This window comes from Artibeus jamaicensis, unplaced genomic scaffold, assembly GCF_021234435.1.
Source record: "Artibeus jamaicensis isolate MK-2021 breed Jamaican fruit bat unplaced genomic scaffold, CSHL_Jam_final contig_519, whole genome shotgun sequence".
In the NCBI taxonomy this organism is placed as follows: domain Eukaryota; kingdom Metazoa; phylum Chordata; class Mammalia; order Chiroptera; family Phyllostomidae; genus Artibeus; species Artibeus jamaicensis.
The window spans coordinates 29,308,302-29,334,180 of NW_026521871.1; the positions used below are offsets into that span (position 1 = coordinate 29,308,302).

The 25,879-nt window shown below is 42.2% G+C and overlaps 1 long non-coding RNA gene across 1 annotated transcript in view; it reads right to left on the reverse strand.

Moving 5' to 3' along the window:
- Positions 1-1,290: 1,290 nt before the first annotated feature.
- The window catches only part of LOC128628024 (uncharacterized), a 98,460-nt gene continuing 73,871 nt past the window's right edge, over positions 1,291-25,879 (reverse strand). The window contains exons 3-4 of the long non-coding RNA XR_008392341.1: positions 15,283-15,382; positions 1,291-1,365 (exon numbers count right to left, since the gene is read on the reverse strand). This is a non-coding gene — a long non-coding RNA (uncharacterized LOC128628024). The remainder of the gene's footprint in view (positions 1,366-15,282; positions 15,383-25,879) is intronic.

Below are 25,879 nucleotides of genomic sequence, written 5' to 3' on the forward strand. Positions count from 1 at the left end.
GTTCTAAGACGGAGTAAGAGAGAAGAGGGAGGGAGGGAGAGAGGGAGGGAGGGAGGGAAAGAGAATTCTTCCTTAGTCCAGGAAGTCACAATCCCCTGCCTTGGGAGAACATATACCCCCACCTCTGGATAGAGTGTGTGTCAATCACATTCTAAGAGTGTGTGGGATGGGATAAATACATATGTTTGACCATCTTTGAAAAACACAATCTGGCACCTACCCACAGAGCAAGATGCTTGTGGGGCCAGGGGACATGTTCACACAGAGCCTGCTCCCCAACTTCTTCATCTTGACTGAGCAATGTTCTTGCTGTTAGTCAAATGTGGCTGTTGAAATTTCAATTAAGATTAAATAAAGTTTAAAATTCAGTTTCTCAGTCATGCTAACCACATTTTGAGTTCTCGAGAAGCTAGTGACTACCATATTGGACAGCCCAAATATAGAATATTTTCATCATTGCACTGGATAGCATTTATCTAGGCCAAGTGCTCAAAATCCCTGTCCAAAGGCCCCAAGTCTATTTCCAAAGCTATCGGCTTTTTCTTTGTTTTAGTCTTTCCAAAAGTAGACTGTGTTATTGATATGACACCTCAAGGCCTGAGAGGTGGCCAAATAAAAGAACAACAAAACGTCTATAACCTTGCATTACAGACTAAACTGCATCCCTCTCAAATTCATACATTAAGGTTTTAGCCCCTGTGTTGATTGTATTTGGAGGTAAGGCCTTTAGGAGGTAGTAAATGTTATGTGAGCTCATAAGGATAGGGCCATAATCCAATAGGGATGATGTGCAGAGGAAGAGACAAAAGAGCGCCTTCTCTCCACATGCCTCAATAAAGGGCCACGTATGGGTGCAGCAAGAAGGCAGTCATCTGCAAGCCAGGAAGGAAACTCTGACCAGGAGCCTATTAGCCGGCACCTTGACCTGAGACTTCGAGCCTCCAGAACTATGACAAAATAGATTTCTGTTGTTCAAGCTACCCAGCCTGTAATATTTTGTTATGGCAGCCCAAGCAGACTGATAAACTTGTGCACAAGGTCACTCACAGAACAGGCTAGAACTAGGGATGAGGAGAGGAGGGGAGGGGAGCCGGAGCTCAGGGGCCCACTCTCTACTGCCATCTCATTCCAGCATGAACTTCAAGGGGTATGGAAATTATAAACTCAGACTGGGTCTCCCAGGTTGTTATGAAGCATATACTATAACGTAGATGGATACAGCTAATTTTGCTTTATAGCTTGTTAGCTTAATTTATACCTTTTAAATATTCTGATATATGGCATGTAGACCTCCACTTGTCCTCTTGCATTGGGCACAACAAATGTTAGGGGTGCACAAGACTCCATTTTACATGGCTTCTTACTCTGGAAAAGAGAAAAACATATGTGTATGCTATGCTGCATCGTTATTATTGTAAGGAAAACACGAATTCCAAAAAGAAGGGCACTATATGTCAAGTTCGATCTAGCGACACAAATTGGGTAGAGAAACTTGCTTTGCCTCATTGGGTATTTCACAGACAGAGCACTTTTCAAAACTAAGTCTCTAATGTAGATATCAACTACACATAACATTTTAAGGAGACTGCTGGAGTTCCTGAAAAGAAAAGACTACCTGGAATACTCTCTGGAATAAGGTATTATAGTAGTCACTCTTGTGCTCACCTAGATCCCTTATACTGGGCTGGGACACCCACCACTCAGCTAGGTCAAGGGTTAGCTGTTTAGTTGAAAGCTTGTCCCCTTCTTTGAAGAATTGCCCTTGGTTGACAGACAGGAGCCAATTCATCCAGGAGGTTACCTTCCCAACCTCTCCCAGTTGACTAATACAGTCCCTTCCCCTCTAGATGGGACATCTTTGTGGTGTTATTTATGGTCCACTGATCCTACGGATCAGGCCAAGGTTAGACCCTACCTGAGATCACTTCTTCGATTAACTTATTCCCCTGCTCTACTCTTTTTTACTCCATCCCCTATAGGTTTCTCATGAAAGTACTTTCTCAATGAATGCTGGGATCTGAATACCTGTCCCAGTCTCTGCTTCTAGGATAAGTGATATAACACCATTGAAGATGGTAAGGTGCAAGGATTGAAAACTAGTATCTTTCACATCTGCCTCTGCAAACTCACTTTGTTGACTTTAAACTCTCATGTAATTAAAAATTCCTCCTTCATTAGTTCTAACACAAGCTTGAAATCCTGCAATGGGGAAGAAAGATGGGGTAGAGTTGGCCCCATCATTATTTCCACATATTGTTTACCTATTCTTTCTACTATCACCTACAATTCTGCTTCAGGCTTCCCCAGAGGTTGAGATGAAGCTGGGAGTGACAGAAAAGATGTTTTGTTTTATGAAAAGGTTCAATTACAATCTGGCACTGATGTTCCCTGGTAGAATAGATGTCTACGTGGTAACTCTTTTTCCTCTGGGACATTTTGTTTAGTTCCTTAGGCACTCCCTTTCCTCCCTGCAAACACACACACACACACACACACACACACACACGACCTGCAACTGCTATTTTTTGGTGTGATGATGCTCCTCCTTGATGGCCATTTGTGACTCCCCCTAGGACCCTCAGTCTCTGCATGTAGCAGTAACCCTCCAGCCTCTTTCTGCCCAGGTCACTTTGCCCCAGGAAGGATACACTCTTAGGAAATATCCTTTTCAAGACAACTCACCCCAGGATCCCTTCCCGGGGGTCCATATGTTTGTGGGCCCATTTTCCTCCCCCAAATGACTTCCCTCCCTATGCCACTCTCTATTTTTTTGCTCTGGCCTCTTTATCTACAGCCTCTCACCTACAGATTTTCCCAAATGTGTTTTAGAGACCTTTCCTCTCATCCCTAAATTCTAGGAGATGCAGGCCAAGCTCTCTGGATAGTTTGCTCAACACATTCTCCTCACTTGACTTAAAGTGACAGAGAAGTACCTCTATTCCCTGGAAAGTGGCAACTGCACAGTTCTCCAACAACTCTCTCTAAAGAAACAATCATTCCCCTCCTCTCTCTAAAGAAACAATCAAACAACCTGCCTGACTCTGGCAGAACCGGACTCTAGCCACCCCCTTTGCAAAACAGGTGATCTGCACAGAAGATCTAGGTGGTTCAGTGACTCACATTGGCATGGAGTATTTTGACACTGTTTTCAGCTCAGAGGTCTCAGCTAAACAAACTTCTGAGGTTTTAACATCCTGTTATGTAGTATAATAAGAGCTAAGTTTATGTCATGTCTGCTATGTGTCAATTTCAAATCTTTTTCCTGCATGAAATCACCTTAATCCCACACAGGTCTATAGGGAGCTATAATTTTCACCTTTATTATACAAATGTGGAAACTGAAACAGAGAGGGGTCAAGATTACCCAGGAGGTACAGACCCAATCAACCTCTGAACCCCGAGACACATGCTCTAAGTCACCTTAAGAGACTGTCTCCATTCGGAATTCGGCTTGAATTCCTCACATTCTGTGCTGAGTCTGTTACTTTCTCTGAGGGTGACTTTTCTTTCGAGTGACCCTTAGAAGAGCAACCCTCGTGCACTGAAATACTCTACTGTTTTTCCACCTGATATATCTTTAAATAAAAATGCTTGTCAGCAGCTGGCACATGAAGAAAGTCGCTATCAGTTTTCCACAAGTTTACAAAATATTTTGGGCTGTCCTTTGAAAAGTCTCCCTTTCTAGATCAGCGAGTTCTCTAGCTGACAAATGTTCCCTAACCCATATGGCTGCTGAGGGTGAGAACCCAGATTCCTGACTACACAGAAAGTGGCCCATCTCCCTCTGGACTTTGGGTTGAAGAGCAAGCCATGCCCTTGGCTGGGCAGCTGAGAGCCCTTGTACAGCAGTGAAAAGATGCTTTTGTCATTCCTTCCTTGTTTGGTTACTTTTGTCCATGTTCCCCTGACTTTGAGGGCCTCTGTGGACTTCGTACAATGTGAGCCAACACTGTAGATGCTGCAGAAGTTACCTGACATGGTGGCAGACCTAACAGATGTATAAAACAATAAATTAAATAAAAAATTGATAAGTGTTGGACAGTATGAAACAAAGACTACCAAATATGGTCTAAAACAAAGCTGGATTTGTTGTTTACTTGGAAGGGAGAGTCATGTCACCTCATTCAGGTATGAGTTCAGCAGGTCCCTCCAAGTAGAAATTCAAAGAATTTGGTTATGGCAAAGGGAAGGTTGTGTACCAACTAAGGCAAGATTCTGAGCTCAGGTCTTCGGTTGGCCCAGGAGGCAGAGTGCCTGCTTTCAAGTCCAGGATGGGTTACCTAAGCCTCCAGTGGGCAGGGGGCCATTCAGTAAATGGCTCAAATTCTCAAAACTTAACAAGGTTTCTCTTTAATACACATGCAAACAAGAAAGAAAACTTGCAGGGGCCAGAAGCAAAAAAAGGAGACTTTAGCTAGAGCAGTAGGTGGGTGTTGAAGCTATGATGCCTATGGATGTGAGTCTTAGATACACCTTAGGAATAGAGGTAAATGCCTGGGGAAGAAGTAGAATCAAAATCAGGCAGCCAGAATAGGACCTTGCATAATGCCACTGTTCAGAAAACCCTGCCCCATCTGTGGGCTGACATTGAAAAGTTGTACCAGAAAGCAGGCTCTCTGCCTCAGCTCTGAGGTGGAAACATCACTAGTGAAAAATAAAACTTCAGGACTGGGCAAGGTTGTCCAGAACACACCTGGTAGACCCTTAGGGCTTGTCAGAACCAGCCACAAATTCATCCCATGCGTCTCCAAACCCAGGGCACCCCCAGGATTTCCAAGGAAGATGAGCTCTTCAAAGTCTATCAAATGGTGGTACCATGTTTAATGGCTCCATAAAGTGGGGCAGTAGGGAAAGGGACTTCAAATATGCCATTATAAGAGGCCCTCTGGAGTTCATATAGTTCACTTATTAATCACTATTGTATGCCAGGGTCTGTGCCAGACTCTTTTCCATGTACTATCTTGAGCCTTCCCAACAACCATATTCTACAGCATATCCTTAATCTGCACAGGGCAGCCTTCCAATCTGGCACAACTCTCAGAAACCGAAAAAATAATACTCTGATCACATGCCTAAAACCCCATCACCCATCTATGTGGGACTCATTCTTTGGAGTCCTGACAGCTTTCCCATCTCCATATGTGCACACACCAGCACACTAGATCAAAAACCCTGGGCAGCACAGGACAGTGGGAGGTGCTCTGAAATGGCAGCTTTGTGACTTGGGTTCTGGTCCAGGCACCGCTATGTTGACAATCAGACTTTGGTCAAACTACACAACCGAGGTGTTCAGCACAATAAATAGTCGATGCATGATAGTCTATAATTTTCATTATTATCATGCACTCCTAAGAAGGGTTCAACATCCCACATATCATGGCTTTTACCAACATGCCACAAAAAGACATGAAACCCTGCTGCATTGCAGGGTTGAGGTGTGCAGGCAGCCCTTCACCAGGAAGAGCCCAGTCTTACCCAAGGCAAAGTGGGAACACAGATCCCAGAGAGTGTCATAAATGCTTTTACAGTTCTCCTATTGCACTAAGGGCGGCTTACACGGGTCTGGAAGCTCCCCTCCCCTTGGAATCCCCTCCCTTCTTCTTTTCCCACTGTTCTTAGCCCAGAGCACAGACTTCAGTCTCCATGGTTGCCGGCTGGCAAATCCCATAGCCCGAGGCTTTAAATGTTTCAGAGTGGAGCAGCAACAAGACAGACAAAGCTCTTTCTGGCCAGTAATAATGACTTCTCTCACAATACCTTTGATTCTACATTATGCTGAAAGTTCCCCTCTTCACCAGAAGACAGGTGAAGGAAGACAATGAAGGTCCAGGGACAGAGAAATTTGTCCCATCAGGCACACGTTTTATTATAAAATAAGTCATTTTAGAAAGAACATTCTATGCTTTCTGCACTTTGGACACAACTGCATTATACATATTGATGGTATTAGAGCCTCCTGATAAGTGTAAATTTGATATCCAATGAAGCCTTGGCCATGACGCATAATATTTGCCTTCTTAGAATTTGAGTGTAATTTGAAAGACTCAGGCACAATTATTCAAAACCTAATCTTTAAAAATTAAAAGCCCTCCTAGTGGGTGCTTAACACCTGCTTGACTTGAATTCTGATAACGATGTTTCTCTCATTGAAATGAACTGTCAGAAGGAACAGCTGATGCAATGCTTCCTGCCCTGTGCCTCTGACCATTCAAGGCCCTGCTCGTCCTGGGAGCAAATGCAGGCAACTCGACCACCATTAACTGTTGGTGCTCAGAAGGCTTCTCACTTCACTGGGAACTATGGAATTAACTGCCCGGCCATGAGAACTTTCTCCAAGGTGCTCCTCAAAGAAACTAATGTAAGCAGTAAAGAGGGGCAAGGCATGAAATTGAGACCTGAGGTGGAGGGCAGATGTAGATACAGGAAGAAGATTTTTGAAGGCTCTCCTTTTAAAATGGGAGGTTGGGGTAAGAAACACTTTAGACAGGTGAATTGCATCCTTCTGGGATACCTTGATGAGGCAGCCTAGGGTGGGGAACAGACCACCAGGCTGGAGCCCCAGCTGCCACTTAATAGCTGAGAGACCTTGGGAGGTGTCTTGCTGACCTCCAACTGTTTTGTATGGAATGTGATTAATGTGGCCTCTTCCAGCAATAAAATTGTAATATTTAACTTCTCTATTCTCTTCCTCTTTATTGTTTTTATTTTTTAAATTCAGATACACTTGATATATTACACTGTATTCACGTTATCTTCCTCTTTAGGCATGTTTTAAAAATGAATACTTAATGATATGATACGTTCACTTGAAGACACATGACGTTGCAAAGTATGTGCACAAGCAAGGTTTGAACTCATTTATTCAATGACCACAAATGCACATTCAGACAACTTTACCTAAAGGTTCAAGTGTTTGAAATGGTGAAAGTCATCCATCTAGATGTTCTATAGGCACCTCAGGCTCAGCATCTCTAAGAATTCATCATTCTTCCTTTTAAATATACTTCTCCTGCAAAGCCCGTGTCAGCTGATGGCACCATTGTGCCTGTAGTACCATGGCTATAAGACCAAACCATTTTTCTTAACCTCTATGCTCATAGATGATCAGGCCTAATAACCTTACCTCTCCTCTTTTTTCAGACACCTTCTCTGAGAAGGGGTAAGGGGCACTCATAGCTTGGACTCTCATCTTTGCTTACCTGGACCACTTCCAGCCATCACCCTGCCCTCCATCATCCACTATTCATTGCCCATGCTGCTGCCACTGTAATCTTCCCGAGCCACCACTCACCCCCCTGTTCAAAACCATTCTCTGGCTTTGCTCACACCTTCCCCTGAAGTTCTATGCCCTGCTTGCCATGTCATCCCCCTCCTGGCCCTTTATCAGGCTGACTTCCGTTCATCCTTTAAGACTCAGGAAGCACATCATTGCCCCCACTCTCCCGCAAGTCTCCACAAAGCAACCTCATATCCCACTATCCTTCATACTACTACACTTGGTGCCTTGAGTTGTAACTGGGGACTCCCTGAGAGCAAAGGTGTGTTCCAATCCTGTCACCTAGCACAACTCTTGGCCCATCTTAGCAACTTAAATATTGTAATTCATCCATAATTTCTCTGGGTCCAGAAATGTCATTGATCTAAAGCAGAACATGGCCATGACCCAACCACCTAAATTTGTTCAGTGAAGCCAAACTGGAATGCACGCCTCGTTCCCCAGAGTCTTTGTTGGGCATGGAATCTGCATGTGGCAGACACTGCGTTGGGTCAAGTTGGTGCTAACCAACTGTGGCAGAGCCATTCTGACAGCCATTTCTCTTTCCAAGTGAAAATCACATATGGCAGATGCTACGTTCAGGTAATTATTTTATACAAAGTGTAATCAATTTGCCTGTATACTTTCTCCCCAGAAAGTGATTCTGTATAAAGCAAAGTTTATTATTTTGACCTGGCTAAGAGGCTTTTTCTGGCACAGAAAAAGAAGTCCTCCAGAAACCTTGCCAGAAATTTCCAAATATCACTGAATCTTCAAATACTGCACTACACTGATCAATTTTCATTGACTTCCACTTACGTAGTTGAGTCAATTTCTTTATGAATCACTTCTTTCTTTAGATCTAATTTTTCTCTATTGCAAAACAAAAGTGATGAATTTGATTATTTTTAAGATCTTCTAGCTTTTAAATAAGACTATTCCAAGATTTGTATTTAGTTTTTCACTTTACATTTGGTTTCTTGTTTTAAGTCACCTTGTGGTCCAGAAATTTAGCAGTAAAATAAATAAGTTAGAAAATTATTCTTTGTATAGAAATGATTTGTTGTTGTATAGGATTTACCTTTAAATATCAAATTCCATACTTCATTTAAACTAGATTTTGATTACAAATCCTTGACCTGCACTGTCTGTATTACACAAAGCAACATTTATATCCAGGACTAGCTGGGACTACATATAGTCCCATGTAGTCCTATATCCAGGACTACATATCCAGGACTAGCTGGGAACCAGCACAAAATGAAAATACTGGGCCTGTTGTTTCTGAAATTAAAATAAATGGAATCATATGGTATGTATGTGACTGACTTCTGTAACCCAGAATTATTTTTGAAATTTGTCCATGTGGTTGTAGTCCTTTCATTTTCATTGATATAGTGTTCTATTGTATAAATATACCACAGTTGAATTACCATGCTATCGATAATGGACATTTGGGTAGGTTTCATTTTTGGCTGGTCATGTAATTCAATAACTTACTAAAAATTTCCACTATTTTAGTTCTCAATAATTTTACTAAGATGGAAAATAAGTTTACTTTCTTTGATTCTAGAAACAGTGAGGCTGAAATATCCTTGCACAGAGATTTCAAATAGCCTTGGCCTTTTTATTTCATCGTAGAGGTGAGCAATGAGCAAAGGAGAATTTTTTTGTTCTTCCTTTAATTCAGCTTTGCTTGACATTTCAATCACAGGTGAAGCTGACTAGCCTACGGAAGAAACAATTGTCATTGTCCACTAGCATCTGCCCAATTATGTCAGTTGATGACAGAAATGGCTTCTGAGTATATCAGGAAGAGAGCCCTCCAGGGCTCGGCGGGAAGTTTGTGATAGGATGTACCTAATCAGACCAGGGGGTGGCTTAGTGATGTAAACAGGCCACACCCTCCAGGAACTGCTGGTACTTGTATAGTGGATAACAGATAAGAGATAGTAGTGGTAGGAGGGAAAAAGTGCTTCAGGCCAGCAGGTGAAATATTGTCCCAAGGGATATGGAAATGGATGAAAAGTAGACAAAATTTGGCAATTTAGGCAGATGGTCTGTGGTTGGACAGTTCATCAAAGAGCACACATAGTGTTCCTCTCCAGAAGGAACTCAGTAACAGAAGATATGGAATCAGGCCATACCTTCGCAATCTGGGCAGAGGTTGGTCTCCGGGAGAGCTGGCAGGCACTGCCAGCAACAGGTTTAACTCCCACCCTGAAGGAACTCCAAAGAGGAAGAAAAGACCAGACTCAATGGACAAGTGACTGAAACTTAAGGCAGGTACCCAGGCAAGGACTTAGGTAGCCTCCTTGGACCTAACTGGTACCTAGTCACAAGAAGCAAGACACAGAGTAGACTCATCAGTAAGATTGAACAGTGATGTCATTAATGAATCCAATAAACAATTATCGAGCTCCTACCCATATGGCAAGCACTGCACTAATTGATGGTGGTGAACAAAACATACATGGTCCTTACATCAGTTAGGATACTTTTGGCTGCGAGTAGCAGAGTATACAACTAAAAGTGGCTGAAACAATAGGCGTTAACTAGTAATCTCACGTACAAAGTCTCAAAGTGGCTATCTTAAGGTTGCCTTAGTCACTCACCAATATCAGGACTCTGGCTGAACTTCTCCAGTTTCCCTCACAGTTGCAAGGAGGCTGCATTACCCTATAAATCACACCCTCACAGTATAGTGCTGAAAGTAGGAAAGAAAAAAACAACTTCTTTTTATGTCTATTGTTTTTAATCAGAGAGAAAAATCTTTTCCAAGAGTTTCCCAGCTGAATCCCTGGTGTGTCAGCTACTAGAGAAAGGGATGGAATGAGCACAATTCCCTAGACTAATCATGATACAAGCCCTGAAGCTTCATATACTGTTCCTTGATACTGGAACAAACTCAGGGCCACATCAGCGAGGAAGAAGAGGGATGGCTCTGGGGTAGACAACCCCAAAAGTTGGACTTACCGCCACTACCCAAATCCTGAAAACTAAAGTCAAAGAAACACCTGAATGCAGCCAAAGAATAATAACACATTACATATAGGTGAACAATGAATGATTCAAAGGACAACAGATTTTATATCAGAAATCACAAAAGCTTGGAAGGAAGGAGCACAACAATTTTAAAGTGCTGAAAGAAAAGAACTGTCAACACAATTCTCTATCCAGTGACAATATCCTTCAGAAATAAAGGTAAAATGAAGATACTCTCAGTTGAAGAAAAAGTAAGTGAATTTGGAAATTAAAGAGTGAATATGATTATATACCCCATAGATGTTAAAAGGATAAGAAAATACTATAACAACTCTATGCACAAGAATTCAACAACATAAATAAAGTGAATTTCTTCAAACTCACAAACTACTAAAACTCACACAAGATGAAATAGATAACCTAAAGAACCCTATATCTATTAAATAAACACATTAAATTTGTATTTTAAAACATTCCTTAAAGAAACAAAGACTTGCTTTTAAAATCCATAGAACTGTATATCAGAAGAAAAGAAGTCACATTTACTACACAATAACTTTGAGAGGAGGCCTGCATTCTTAAGCTCATGGCCTCTTCCATGTTTGAAGTCAGCAGTGGCCAGATGTCCTTCTCACAATGCTGTCACTTTGGTCCTGACTCTTCTGACTCCCTTAATTGTCCTCAATTGTATGAACAATTAAGGACACTTGTGATTACATTGGACCCACTTGACTAACCCATGACAACTCTGCTTAGGGTCATATTATTAGCAACCTTAATCCTGCCTGTCATGTAATATAACATACCACAGGCTCCAAGGATTGGCATGTGGGTAGCCTTGGGAGGGCCATCAATCTGTCTACCTCAAATGGACAAGTGAATAAACAAATTGTGCTATGTCCATACAATAGAATTCTATGCATCAATGAAAACAAACTTTGATATACACAATAAATTGGATGAATCTTAGAGACTTTATACTAAGTAAATAAAGACAATAACAAAAAGTTACATATTTTATGAGTCCATTTGTGGGGCATTATCAAGAAGGTAAAGTCATAGTGATAGAGAACAACTCAGTACATGTCAGGGGACATAGAGGGGTAAGGCTATGACAACAAGGTGACAGCACAATGTAGCTGTCACGTTTGGTAACAAACTATGTATATGTTAAAATTCATAGAACTACACATCAAAAGTAAAAAAAGCCAAGAAAAGCACACTTGGTACACATGCTCACTATAGTATCAGGTTGGCCCAAAAGTCTGTTATGTTTCTTCTGTACAATGGGTCTACGACTAGTGCTTTGTTGTATATAACTTCATTCAAAATAATTTAGGCCCTGGCTGGCATAGCTTAGTGGATTGAGCACAGGCCTGTGAACCACATGATTGTGGTTCGATTCCCAGTCAGGGCACATGCCTGGGTTGCAGGCCAGTTCCCGGCAGGGGACTCATGAGAGGCAATCACACATTGATGTTTCTCTCCTTCTATCCTTCCCTTCCTCTATAAAGATAAATAAATAAAATCTTTTAAAAAAATAATAATTTTGTTAGGGTGTGACAGCTGGTGTATCAGCATGAATTTTTTTAAAAACTTACCAAAATTGGTGAATTTTTGTACCACCACTTTGATATGAAAGGAAATATGCAACATTTTCAGTATATTTTGCTTTATTACTTCACAGAAGGTAAAAATGCAAACAAAACACAAAAAGAGATTTGTGCAGGTGTGTGGAGAAGGTGCTGTGACTGATCACATGTGTCAAAAATGGTTTAGGAAGTTTCTGGGTACTATTGACATTGTGGCCAAACAATTCTTTGCTGTGGGGCTGTCTTACGGATTGGAAGATGTTTAGCAGCACCCCTGGCCTCTACCTGCTAAAAGCTAATAGCAGGAGATAGCCGACATACTCAAAATATCCAAATCAATAAAGTTATTGGTGAAAATGAAAAATGAAAAATGTGCCTTTTTATGGGAAAAACAACAAACAAACCTATGATGGATGTTTTGGCCACCCCAATAATTAATGCTATGAAGGGAAAGAAAAACTGGCCAAAGATGTCACACCACCAGACTCTGGCACTTTGGTGGTGAGTTCACAATAGCTTCTATAGTTTTCACCAAAGCTTCCCTAAAACACTGAGTCTATTTGAGCCTGTATTTTCTAACCTCAAAATAAAAATAATATTAACCTTATTAGGCCATTAATAAGATTAAATTAAAATGTGTATGTAAATACCCTGACATGAAAGGGTACTCAATGATGTTAACTGCTTTGTTTTTGCCAGCCCGTAGGGGTGTGTGAACTGTCCTGACTCCTTTCTCCCAAACTCTGAGAAGCTTTAGAACTTGGAATAACCCAGCGTGGTGAGTGGAGAGACACGTGTTCACAGGAGAGAAGGGTAGGATCTCACAGTATGACAAGGATATCCCTGAAGTGTGACAGCTGCCAACAAATACCTTATGTAAGGCCTATCTGTAAAACATATTTCATTCTCATTTTCTAATATAAGTACAATCAAAGGTTTTCATCATCGACATCTATCCAGATATCCTCCATGTCTTCTTCCAGTCACCCCCACCAGCTTCCCATTGCTGCATCTCCCCCATGGACCTCCCAAGTCTCCGAGGTGGACTGGAAGAGAATGGTCATCCATGCCTTTATTCTCTTGTTCACACAGCATTCATTGGATATCTCTGATTGCCAAGCACTGCGCTCCACCTCAGGGACACACATATGGACCAGTTTCTCTCCCTGAACGGGAGGCATTCACAGTCTAAGTGTTAAAGGTCACAGAACATGAGGTTGGTGGAGGAACATACCAATTGTACCACTTTGGATGTTAAAACACAAGAGTTTTCTTTTTATAATTTCTTATTGTATTTTTTCCATTATCATTCAACCCTCTTAAATAAAACACGAGAGGCACTTCTGCTTCTTGGAAGGAAGTACCAGAGGGGGGGATGGGGATGTATTCCAGAAAGTCATAATGACAGGGATGTGCAGGGAGTCTTTCAGAGTAAAAAATGTGATTATATACTTAACAAAAATAATATAACCCCTTATAGTCATATGTTGGAAAAGGTTAGCTGAGACTAAGACAAAGCAATGCTGTGGGTTGCCATGGCAGCCTTTACTGAGGTTCTGTGCTTGGGCACTGGGGCTGCAGATGGTCCTGTCTTTTAGTCTCAGAGTAAGAATCCATTCCTTTCCCCTTAAAATATCTAATTCCTGGTTTCTGGGCCTTCAAATTCATTAAACACACAAATGCATCAAATCAGTTAAGAAATATTTAAAGATATTGTTTAAGATTATCCACTAACCACTGCTAAGCAGCTAACAGCAATCCATTCCAAATATTTATTGAGGGCCTCCGTGGCAGAGCCCTGTGGTAGAATCAGAATGTTTCATTCCCAGTTCTCTCCCTTCGGCACTTTGCATCCCTGGAAAGGAGAACGGGAGAGCCACAATGGGGCCGTGAGTGCTGCCACTGGTTAAAAAGCCAGCTGTGACATATCAGAGGAGGGCCTGGTCACGACTGGCTGGGGAAAATAAGAAATAATTTCATGAAGGTGATAAACGTAAAGATATGGAGGAGAGAAAGACAAGGAGAAAAGGCACATTTGGAAAGATTCGAGAACAAGGCTGGCTCCACCTCACAAAGCCAGGAGAGGAATGGGTTTCACTGGAGGGGACATGGATGGTCCGATAGCACAACAAGAATGGTAATACTGACCAATGGCCACTGGATTTGGACTTTAGTGACCTGTTTAACAAAAGGTCCAGGTGGGGAGATGGGGTGGGGGAGCTGGGATGGGAGAAATAGACAAAAAACTGTACTTGAAAAATAACTAAAAAATTTTAAAAAAAAAGTCCACCTTCAACAGAGAAGTGGAAATAAAAAAAAAACAGTTGTAAACCAACCTCAGAATTATGAAGACATATTTGACAACTGGAGAGAGTCAATTCTATTGGTAGGCAGAAGGAAAGGATTTGGAGTCCAGAGAAAGAAATGATAGTAATTAAACCAGAGGAAGCAGACCAGGCTAGAATCACAAAGTTCAGAGAAAGGCCCTGAGAAAAAACAGGTCACCTTCCTCCTTCTGTTAGTGTCTCTTTTTGGACCTGGTTCATTTCCTTTGTGGCTCTTGTTGTAATTTATAATTATCCTCGCTTGTATATTCACATATGTGTTTGCTAGTTTGCCTGTTTATTATCAGCTTCCCCTGAATGCGCCCTGAGGGCAGGATTATAGACTGCAGTGTATATAAAAGGTTCTCAGAAAATCATCTGTAAATGAAATAAAAAATGAAGTAAGAAGGAACAAGTGCAGGTACAGAAAGATGAAGTGGAGAGAGGAGCCTGAGAGAGTGTCGAACTCCTTGACCTCCAGTGAAGAGGGGCAGGACCACCGCTGAGAGTGAAAAGGGTCAGAGGGGGGTTGGTGGTGAGGAAAGTGGGAGGTGAATAGTCAGGAGTGAGGAAGAGCAGGTGAAAAACTGGATGGTGTGACTGGGGACTGGACCAGAGAGAAAGGATCTGTGCCTTTCTCCAAAAATTCTGGGCCATCCCAGCAAAGGAGAGACAAAAGCAGCTGGGGGTTGCTGACGGCTGGAACCAGCAAGGCAGGTACAGCAGGACAAAGTGGTCTCCAACTCGGTGGCCAGTCAACACTCCCATTCCTGACTTACGAGGGCAGGACAGCGATTTTTGACCTCTTCATCTCACGGCACACATAAACTAATGACTAAAATTCTGCAACATACCAAAACCCATATATTTTTGCCAATCTAAACCAAAAAATATAGGTATAATTTTGATTCATTCACACTGGATGGCTAATGCTGTGTTGGCTGTTGTCATTTTTTTTTCATTTGACAGTCTAAGGGAAAAGAGGTCAGTGCCCCTGACTAAATAGTCAGGTACTGCACATTTTAAAAATTATTGTGGCCCACCAGTGTGCCACAATATGCTAGCTGAAAATCACTGGGTTAGAAGAGAACCAACTCATTTAAAAAGGATATTCAGCCATGCCTACCTTGCAATGTCTTCTTCCTCAAAGGTAGAGGTCACAGCTTGATAGAAGAACTATCCTTGAGGATCAGAATCTGAGTGGTCACTTCAAATCCTTAGAATTTCTGGAACAGGATGAAGGCAAAGAGGCAGTTGGTGGGGGAACCAAAGGTGGCATTTGTTAACTAATGGCAAAATAAAATCTGAGGCACGTCATCAGCTCCCAATTTCTGGAGCTTCCCCATGGCAGTTGCTCTCAAACCTTGGCATCGATCAGAATCACCTGGGGTGCTTGTAAAACAGGTCGCTGGGCCCACCCCTAGAGTTTCTAATTCAATAGTTCAGGAGCAGGACCCAAGAATCTGCATTTCTAACAAGTTCCCAGGTGATGCTGATGTCGTTTGTCTGGGGACCACTCAGAGAACCACCTTCTAAGGCAAAGGGCTGCCTCTTTATGCTTCCATATACCACTTTGCTCCTGACTTTTTGTAATAACAGAATCATTTATTTAGTGACTACTAGTTCCAGGCAATATTCTACTTCCTACAACAGAGCCTGATCCAGACTAGACATTCAGTAAATATTTGTTGAATAAATAGTGAACAAAACCCATACACAATCCCTGCCTTCATGGAGCTCACAGACTGGTGGCAGAGTCTTTGTTAATATCATAATCTCATAAATAAATATATAACAACAAAGGGTGACACATGCTGGGAAAACACCTTCTGGTGTGCTGTCCGAGTCCTATTAACTAGGGAATTGAAAAAGCCTGGGGAGGCAGGGGTGCATGCAGCAAATGGAATCACAATTGATCTAAAACGATTTCACCAGGATGTGACTGCTTGTGGGCGTTTTGGGCGTGGGGCTCCATAGTCTGACACACCAGCCTTCCCTCTAAATTTCACGGCACCCACCACCGCACAACTGGGCAAACAGTAAGTGCTCTACAATTGTTAACTGGCTGATGATACACCAGTGTACTGATGATTCACTCAGCAGGCAGCTAACTGGTTCTGAGACAGCCAGCGAAACAGTTTGGGCTACAAGCTTCTCATCTGTAAAATAAGGGAGGTGGTTTCTATCACTATTCCTGGACTGGGGTTCAAGCCCCAGTTCCAACTGTGCCCTGGAACCCTATGGGGTGCTCTGAAGTAAGGCCTGGGTCCCAGTCCCAGAGATGCTGATTTAACAGGTGTGGCGTGCAGCCTGGAAATTGCCATCTTTAAAAACTCCCCTAAGTGATTCTAATGTGTAATCCAGGCGGAGAGTCAGCAGGTTTAAAGGGGTTCTAAGTGATTCCTATAATTGGTTGCAGTAGCTAAGTTCTATGATATCATGAGTTAAAACCCCAATATCAGAAGTCTTCATTCTTAGTTGCTAAATATAATTCAATTTTTGCTAAGACGGGTTTCATTTTGAATGAGCCTCTCAGAATGAAGCTATGTTTCAATATAATTATAGTTTCTCTCTCTTGGGTTTTTAAGAAAATGCTCAGAATTGTATTCAACTTGAACTCTAACTGAAACATAACATAAACAAGATCTTGGTAAAAGCTCCTTCCTTTCCAGATGCTGCAGGTCTCGCTGATGGCACCTGTTACCATTTTGTTCAGGAGTTCAAAGTGGCTCCAAGCTGAAGCCAGACAGTGACTGAAGAGGTGCTATTTACTATGAAAATCCTGTCCACGTGACTTTTTAGATTCAATGAAAAAGACCCCTGTTTTGAAATATTTGTGACTTTGTTTTAAACATAAGTGTATTCAATAAGTTTTTCCCCATCTTGACTTGGTTAATGAGTCTAAGGCTTATAATTTAAGATTGGTTTATTTGCTGCCAGTTACATTGATCCACAGGGGAAACATCAGCAACACTGTCTGGATCCTAGTGACCTTGCCCAACATCTCTGTCAACTCCTACCATTTTACGACACTTCATCTCTGAGAGCTCTCCTACCATCCAGGAGAGTGCTGGCAAGTATTTACCAACCCGTTCTTGGGCCTAGGGATGAGGAACCCTGATTGTAGTGTTTGGCTTTTTCTGTGGTGTAAATACTCCCAACCCAGCCTGTTTTAACCTCTGAGCATGTCCCTGAACAGACTTTAGAAGAGATATACATTATAGGTTTTCATGACCTCTGCGCCCGCCTCTGAGGCCCTCCCTAGGCAGAAGAATACAATCTGGTTGTTTGTTATTTGGTGTCAAGTAGTTCATTCTTCCATCTCTTTCTTCTAAACCCACCTTCCCACCCTCTGTCTCCATCAATACTTAAACATCCATCTGTTCCCTCAAGGTCTTTCCACTCATTTCAAATAAGGAGGCTCTGAAGACACTAAAGGTGAATTTAAATGTTTTGCAGACTAGATTTCTACATTTGCTACCACCAATTGCATGCTTAAGCAGGTCACTTAACTTCTCAGAGCCTCAGCTCTTCCTTACTAAAACAGGCATGACAATACTCACCTTTCACAGTTGTTAAGCAAGGAAGATGCATGATAAGCAGTGCTTCTTGGTCTTGAGTGTGCATCAGAATCACCTGGAGAGCTTGTTAAAACACGGGCTGCTGACCCCCGATACACGCACACTGAGTTTCTTATTCAGAAGGTCTGAGGGTCTGCATTTCCAAGAAGCTCCCAGGTGATCCTGAGGCTGCCTTCTGGAAACCACACTTTGAGTGGCACGGTGATAAAGCACCCTGTGAATTTTTAAATGCCATGTAAACATGAAGAGTTTTTCAAAGAGGAGGACCATGGCTTAATGTCTCATCTGTCTTGGCCCTGGGGGATGCATGCATGTATATGGTTCTTCAGGAAGATACAATACTGTAGTGGCTTTGGTAAAAGAATGAATTCTGTGCATTTCATTCTTTTCTGTGCATTTTCATTAAACCCACAGAGGGTTTAATGGGTTACACACTGAGATTCAGGGATGCTGAAAAGGCACCATGTGGCTCAGAATTCCTTCCCCTGAAGAATTCCTGGGTCCCTGGAAAGTGAGAATCACATGTTACCTGTCCATGGGATGTTACAAGACCACAGGCCTGGCCCTCCTCCAGTGCCTCCCTGTTCAGGGCATGGCTTCATCACCCAACTCATTTCCAGGCCAGAATCAAGTCTTGTTCATTTTACCATCAAACTATCTTTTGATTCCATTCTCTTCTGCCCATTGCGCCACCACTGTCACCACCGAGAACAAGCTACTATCTTCTCTCTGCTCAGTTGCTACGGTGGCTTCCTAGCTTACCCATTTGCACTTTACTCTGTCCCTCTTTAAAGCACACTTTACTCTGTAGGAAGAGTGATGGTCTTAAAGAGCAAGGGATCACGTCTCCACCATCCACAATGACTGCTCTCTTGATCTCAAGGAAAAAACAAGACTTCTGAATGTGGCCTGGAGGACTCTTTGTGAGCTGGCCCCTCTAAATCCCTCTAGCCTCACTTCAAACAATTCCAGACACACAATAGTCAAGGGAAAACCTAGAGGGAGATTCAAGGAAAAAAAAAAGTTCCTTGCAAAGTTTGCAAACAGTCCAATCTTCAGAAGAATGGGATACCCTAAATAAAGGATCAAGTGGGTATTTAAAGAAAAATACTGTAAAGTTACAATCAGTCTGATTGCTATTTTCATTGCTCAAAAACAATTCTTCACTTGATTATTATATCTGCAAGGATTATTATATATTTGAAAACATCAAAGTGATGAACAAGATGAAATTGTTTTTAACTTTCAGGAAAGGACTCAAGGTTTTATCTTGAAGACTAGGATTTTCGACAGCATATTTCTGATTTTTTTTGTGGTCATCTGATGATGCAAAGCCACTTTTGTCTCCCCTCTGATGTCATGTGCAATGTGCACCCTTAGTTACAAATGAGTTTAGGGCTTCCAACATTGTTCCCATTTGACAGATGATGAAATCAAGGCTCAAAAACATACGTTGCCAGAGCCTACATGCACAAGCAGAGGAATGGAAGCTCAGTCCCTCCCAGCGGGGTCACAGTGCCCTCTGGTTCTAAGAGCCTAATGAATCCTTCCCAGTGGAGGGTCAGGTGCACTGCAAACTCATATAAAACATTTCAGGAGGGGAGGGGGATGAAAGGAAGAGATGATCTTTCACGAGCTGTCCTCAAGCATCTGGTTTGGAAAATGTCAAATCAGATAGTCCCCAGACCTTGAAAAGGGCAGAGATTATGAACTCTGTATTTGCATAACTGACACAAAACTCCTAGATATCTTTGTTCTTGTTCTCACTGCTTAGTGATAAGCAGACATCAAAGTAGACTGACAATATTGCTGTGTATTTAAAGCTTTAAGTTTGAGGAGCCGGCTCCTGTTTGACTTCACGCAATAAAATGTTCATTGAACTTCACAGTTGAAAAAAAGTAAGAATACCTTATTTGCATAATGGCAAATGTGTCAGGTCTTCAATAAATCTTTGATGTCAAGACTCAGTGTGGAGCTCCATGGTTATAGTGGCTGGAACATTTGAAGCAGCATTTTCTCCAAGCTTCCTTTGAAAGTATCAATTCTGGATTTAATCCTATGGGCTCCTCTATACTCATAGTATGTGATTTGATAGGAGAAGCACAGCTTGCCCTAGTTTTGGCTTGAACAGTGTCTCAAAAACTCTAGTCTTTGCAATTTATATTCACCTGCAAAGCAAATGACATACACTTATGCTTAATTACCTCCTTATGTTGGCCAGAATTTAGTGCCTAAGTTGATTAGAAAGAAATGGCTCTGAGCTCATTCCACTTCAAGAAATTCTCTCCAGCTTCATTCCTAGTATCTCCCTGCTGACTCTGCATCCCTGTGGGTTTGTGGAGGGAGGGGAAAGTGAAAGAGAAGAGCATCATTTTGGATGAGTGGAGCTAGGTAGAGTGCTCCAAACAATTGTTCCAACCCGAGGTCTCCTGGACAAGAAAATCCAAAGACACAAAGCCCCCAAAAGGATAGCATGGGTTGTAGCAGTTGTCTGGGCATGAATACCCCTGCCAAGTAATGGGTGAAGCGTACTTCCAAAGGACACTTGGAGGTGGTAGGGGCAAGGACATAGCTGGCACACTTCTATGGGCACGCATGCTTATAAAGTAGAGAGGCACCCATAAGGTCCCTGAGGCACCATGGCCTCAAGGACAATTTTCCTTAAATATTCAAGTGACCCCAAGATGCCTGAGAATGGAACTGCAGGTGCAAGTTATACAAAGTAAGCCTTACCAGTGTGGACCAAAACCACTAGGCAGCTGAAAAACAGCTGAACAAAGGGTTCAGGAAAGTCTAGAATTTAAATTAAATTTTTTTTATTATTAAGGTTGTATTGCTAAAATGTGCCACCCAGCCACACTCCCCCTTTACTGTGGGAACTGACCGCCTCCCACAAATCCACGTGGTTACAGGAGGCAGCAGGAGAAAAACCTCCCCAATTTGGGCCAGTGGATAAGAGATTCCGGTCAGTTGAGGTCTTCTGACTTTCAGTGAGGAGATGCAAACCAGGGAGATGTTGGCAGTGCTTATTCCGCCATGGGGACTGGAAAATCGAGACAGGCGGTTTGGAGCAAGAAGAAAAATGAAGCAGTTGCACAGAGAAAAATGGAGACAAGAGACACAGTGGGAAAACAGCACTGTGGAAATGCATTTACCACTGTTGCATGCTTCCAACAGCCTTCCCTGCTTCCTGGGTTCCTGCCACCCAGCTGGCCTCCGCCCTTGGGTTGTCTGAGATACCCTTAATTTTTTATACTCAGTCCAGTTTTTACCTAGGTCAATACCAGCGGTATTCTTCTACATGATTCTCCTGGTTATAACAAGCCAAAGTACGTCATTTATACACGCAATACTAGTTACAAGTCAAGAACAACAGCCCTGTGAAAATAAATGAAGACCACCCAAATGAGAACAAAGAAAAGCCATTAATTCATAGTCTGGCACAGCAAGGGAGTCAGCACCATTACTTGCATTTGGCAGAAACTCAAAATGCAAGCAATGGAATAGAAAAAAAGCTTTGTAGTGAGAAAAGACAAGACTTCAGGTATGCCCTGTCTGGAGGTTGTTAGTATGAAATGCTGGAGGTGTGCTAACTAGAAGCAGGGCATACTATCTGATTTATTTGGGGAGTATATGTGACTTTCTATGGTTGATCCTGAGAATAAAAAAAGAGGAAACCTGGCAATTATTGACTGGCTCCTGATTATTCTAGGTCAGCTACTACAAAGTTCTTTTGTTATATATGGTCTGACTATTATCTGTTTGTATATTCAGTCTCTCAGAATAAATTTTCACTGAATACCTCCTAACTGGTGAAGCTGACAGTCTTGCTCCTGACTGCAAATTAGAAGTGCATGTGAAGCTTTAAAAGCACCACCTGGACCTAACCAGAACTTCAGGGGATGGTGTCTGGGGAGCTCAGACATCGTACCTCTAACAGTTCCCCAGGTGACTCCAAAGCGCAGCCCTGACCAGTATCAGACACATGGAGAATGGTCACAACCCTCGGTAAGGCTGCTTACATCTCCACTGGTCCTCTTTTCTAGAAGACACATGATTGCGAGGGCTTACAAAATAACGGGCAGAGTGGGAAAACTTAGAAGCCACGTAGTAAGAAAAGTGACTATACAAGGCATGGGGTAGCCACCTAATACTTTTTAAAATAAAAGTGCGTCCTAGAATAAATGTATTTCCTAATTTTTTTGTGCATTTCTAAGGTTACTCCCTGGTAGCAAAGGCTCCCTGGGGTCTTTAAGTGAAGAACTATCATTTATTCATCACATTTCATGCTCTAGACATTATGCTCAGCACTTTGTGTATTATCCCATTTAGGCTACATCATTATATCCCACAGATTTAAACAGAAATGTAGATGGACCCCAGAGAACATACTTGCTCCCAACTTATCATATACTTATTAGATTAACAAGCATTTATTAAGCAACTGCTATGTGTCAACACTAGTGTATGCTCTAGGAATGTAATAGTGAGGATAATAAACATGATTTTTAAAACAGTAGAGCTTAAAGATAATGTGAGAGGTTAACATTAATAAAATATTCATATGATATATCATTACAACTTGCATTAGGGTTTTGAAGGAAAGGTATACAGAGCTAATAATTGATCAACTTTTCCTGTAAAGGCTCGAAGAGTAAGCAGTTTAGGCGTGCAGACCACACAGTCTCTGTTGCAACTACTCAACCCTGACATTACATTGCAAAAACTGCCATAAATGATATGTAAATGAGCAGGTGTGGCTGTGCTCCAATAAAACTTTCTTTCTAAAAACAGGAGGCTGGCTGGATTTGGCCCAAAGGGCCACAGTTCACAGACCTCTGGATTATACCGTTGAGATTTAATCTACTCTGAGGAGTGAAGGAAGACTAGATTGTGTCAACAGTGGGTCTTCTATAGTGTGGCCTCCAGATAAAACAAACGTGGTGCCTGGATGCAACCAGCTGGTGTTGGATGAGGCCATCATTCATCCATTCTTTTATCCGTTCTCCAAACACGTGCTCAGTGTTCACTACACATTAGCCACTCTTTGAGACAGAAAAGAATAAGAAATGCACCCCATCCCTCCTTAGAAGCTTAGTATTTAGTGGAGAGCAGACTCATAAATAGACAATTACAGTACAATAACAATGACTGCATTATATCCTGGATTTCCAATCCTGTGTGGTACCCTGCACAACATGTGTTTTATTTTGTGGCAAGCACATTATACTCTATGTGTCTGTAAAAAAATATTTGGCATCAGAAATCTTGGTAAACAGTTGTTGGGTTTTTCTCCCCCCCGCCCAAACTGGAAAATCTTATCATGGTAGTTGAAGACAGAACAAACAGCCACTTTAATATTTGGCTAATTTATCATGTCATGGAACAGGTGTGGGGAGAAAATGATGGTCTGAAACAATCAGGAAAACAATCATGTTAAAAAAAAGAATTGACAAAGGGAGCCCACTAAGAGGACTAACTTAGCTATTTTATTTTGGTCATTAATAATCATAAATAAATGAGCTGAAGATTGCCAGAATAATCAAGATGATTAACCTTCTGCCAAGCCATAAGACAGCCCAATGCAGCTCTTAGGATGTGTGACAAATGTAATTCAAGGGGCCACCTCCAAAGGGCTTAGTTAAAAGGCATGAGCTATGGTGCTATGAAGAGTTATAATAAATTAAGCAGCTCCATGTAGAACAGTGGTTTTAAAACCTGAGCCCACATCAGCATCACCCAGACAGCTTGTTAAAACTCAGGTTGCTGAGTGCCACCCCCATGCCGCCAAGACTCTAAAACAGCAGATCCAGGATAAGACCCCCAAATTTGAATTCCTACTCAGTTTCCTGATGCTGTGGATGCTGCTGGTCGGGGACCACACTGTGGCTATGGACCCTGGGTGTATATTAATGTCACCTGGGGAGCTTTTTACAAATTTCTGGACCTTTACAAAACAATTAAATCATAATTTTCCAAGGTATGCCATAGGCTAAGGTAGTTTTGAAGGTCTACAAGTAACCCACTGTGTAGCCAGACACGAGAACCACTAGGTAGGGTGAATGCCAGCGATAAACATTAGTAACTCAGAATTTATATGAGAATGATTATGTGGCAGAGAAGAAAACAAAAATTAAGAATTTAAGCCCTGAGAGCCTCAGTCAAAATTCCAAATGGGACCTTCAGAAATGGGTGTGATATTTTGGGGTAAATTTAGAGTTTCAGAAGATTCCAGATGAAAAAAAATCTGGGTCTTCCGCCAAGATGGAGGCATAGGTGGATGTGCTGTGCCTTCTCACATAACCAAGTTTAGAGACAACTAAATATTAGCAACAGAAAACACAGCCAGACCACGGAAAATTGAACTTTTCGGAAGTCCGTTAACAACAAATTCTTCAGCCTGACTGGTAAGGGGTGAAACCAGCGGCTGGTGAGGGGTTGCACAGGAGGACTCGGTCAGACAGACTCAGGCTCGGAATCCAGACGAGCGGAATCCAGGCGCAGGGTTGGACCTAGTGAGCGACCGAGCAAGCCACCAGGCCAGCGACCGCGAAGGAGACAGCGGGGAAGCGGTGCCTGTGGTCGCCCATTTGTGCGCAAGGGGACAGGCGAGGGAGTGGGCGGTTGGACCGGGGCCCCAGCGGTCCCCGTGGCAAGCGGCAGTAGAGGGCGCCGCCATTTCCCCGCTCTAACCACGCCCCCACATACAGCGTCACAACCCAGCGACCTGGGAGTCCAAGGCACCGCTTCTCACACTTAAAGGCCCAGAACAGACCAAAAATGTCGCAAGTTTTCAAAGCCCCAGAGCCCATAGATCTAAGCGATGAAGAAATAGCAAAACTCTCAGACGCACAGTTTAAAACACTGGTCATCAGGATCCTCACAGAACTGGTTGATTATACCGACAAATTAGACAAATATATGAAGGCAAAACTAATTGAAATGAATGGAATTGCACAGGACACCAATAGCAATGAAAAGGAAACTGGGACTCAAATCAATGGAGTGGACCAGAAGAAAGCAAATAATGGCCAAACAGAAAAGAGTCAGGAAGCAAGAATTCAAAGAAATGAGGAGAGTCTTAGGAACTTCCAGGACATTTTTAAACGCTCCAACATCCAAATTATAGGGGTACCAGAAGGGGGAAAGGCACAGCCACCAGTGGAAAATTTATTTGAACAAATAATAAAGGAGAATTTCCCCAATTTGGCAAAGGAAATAGACTTCCAGGAAATCCAGGAAGCTCAGAGAGTCCCAAAGAACTTGGACCCAAGAAGAAACACACCAAGGCACATCATAATTACATTAGCCAGAATTAAAATGAAGGAGAGAATCCTAGAAGCAGCAAGAGCTAAGGGGACAGTCACCTACAAAGGAGTCCCCATCAGACTGTCAGCCGATTTCTCAAAAGAGACCTTACAGGCAAGAAGGGGCTGGAAAGAGGTATTCCAAGTCATGAAATCCAAAGACCTACAACCAAGATTGCTCTATCCAGCAAAACTTTCATTCAGAATGGAAGGACAGATAAGGTGCTTCTCAGATAAGATCAAATTCAAGGAGTTCATCATCACCAAGCCCTTATTATATGAAATGTTAAAGGGACTTATCTAAGATAAAGAAGTTAAAGAAACATGAACAGTGAAAGGACAACAAACTCACAGTTATGAACAACCACACCTAAAACGAAAGCAAACTAAAAGGACAGCTAGATCAGGAGTGGAAACATAGAAATGAAGATCTCAAGGAGGGTTAGCAACAGGGGAGTGGGAGGAGGAGATGGGGGAGAAGGTACAGAAAATAAGTAGCATAGACAGTAGATAGAAAATAGATGGGGGGGCAAGAATAGCATGGGAAATATAGAATCTAAAGGACTTGAGACACATGGTCATAAACTAAAGGGGGGTAATGGTGGGGAAGGGAGGGTAGGGTGGAGGGGAATGAAGGGGGGAATAGAACAACTGTAACAGCATAATCAATAAAAAAATTTTAAAAAAAGTCTGGCATGGGAATTTTACTGAAACCTAATCTGCGAGAGACAGTGGGGTGTGAATGAGCACTTTGGATGGGTAGATGTGGAATTGAGTAACCTGGAGAAAATTGGCAAATCACCTCCTAAAACAAACACCCACTAGACAGGAGTAA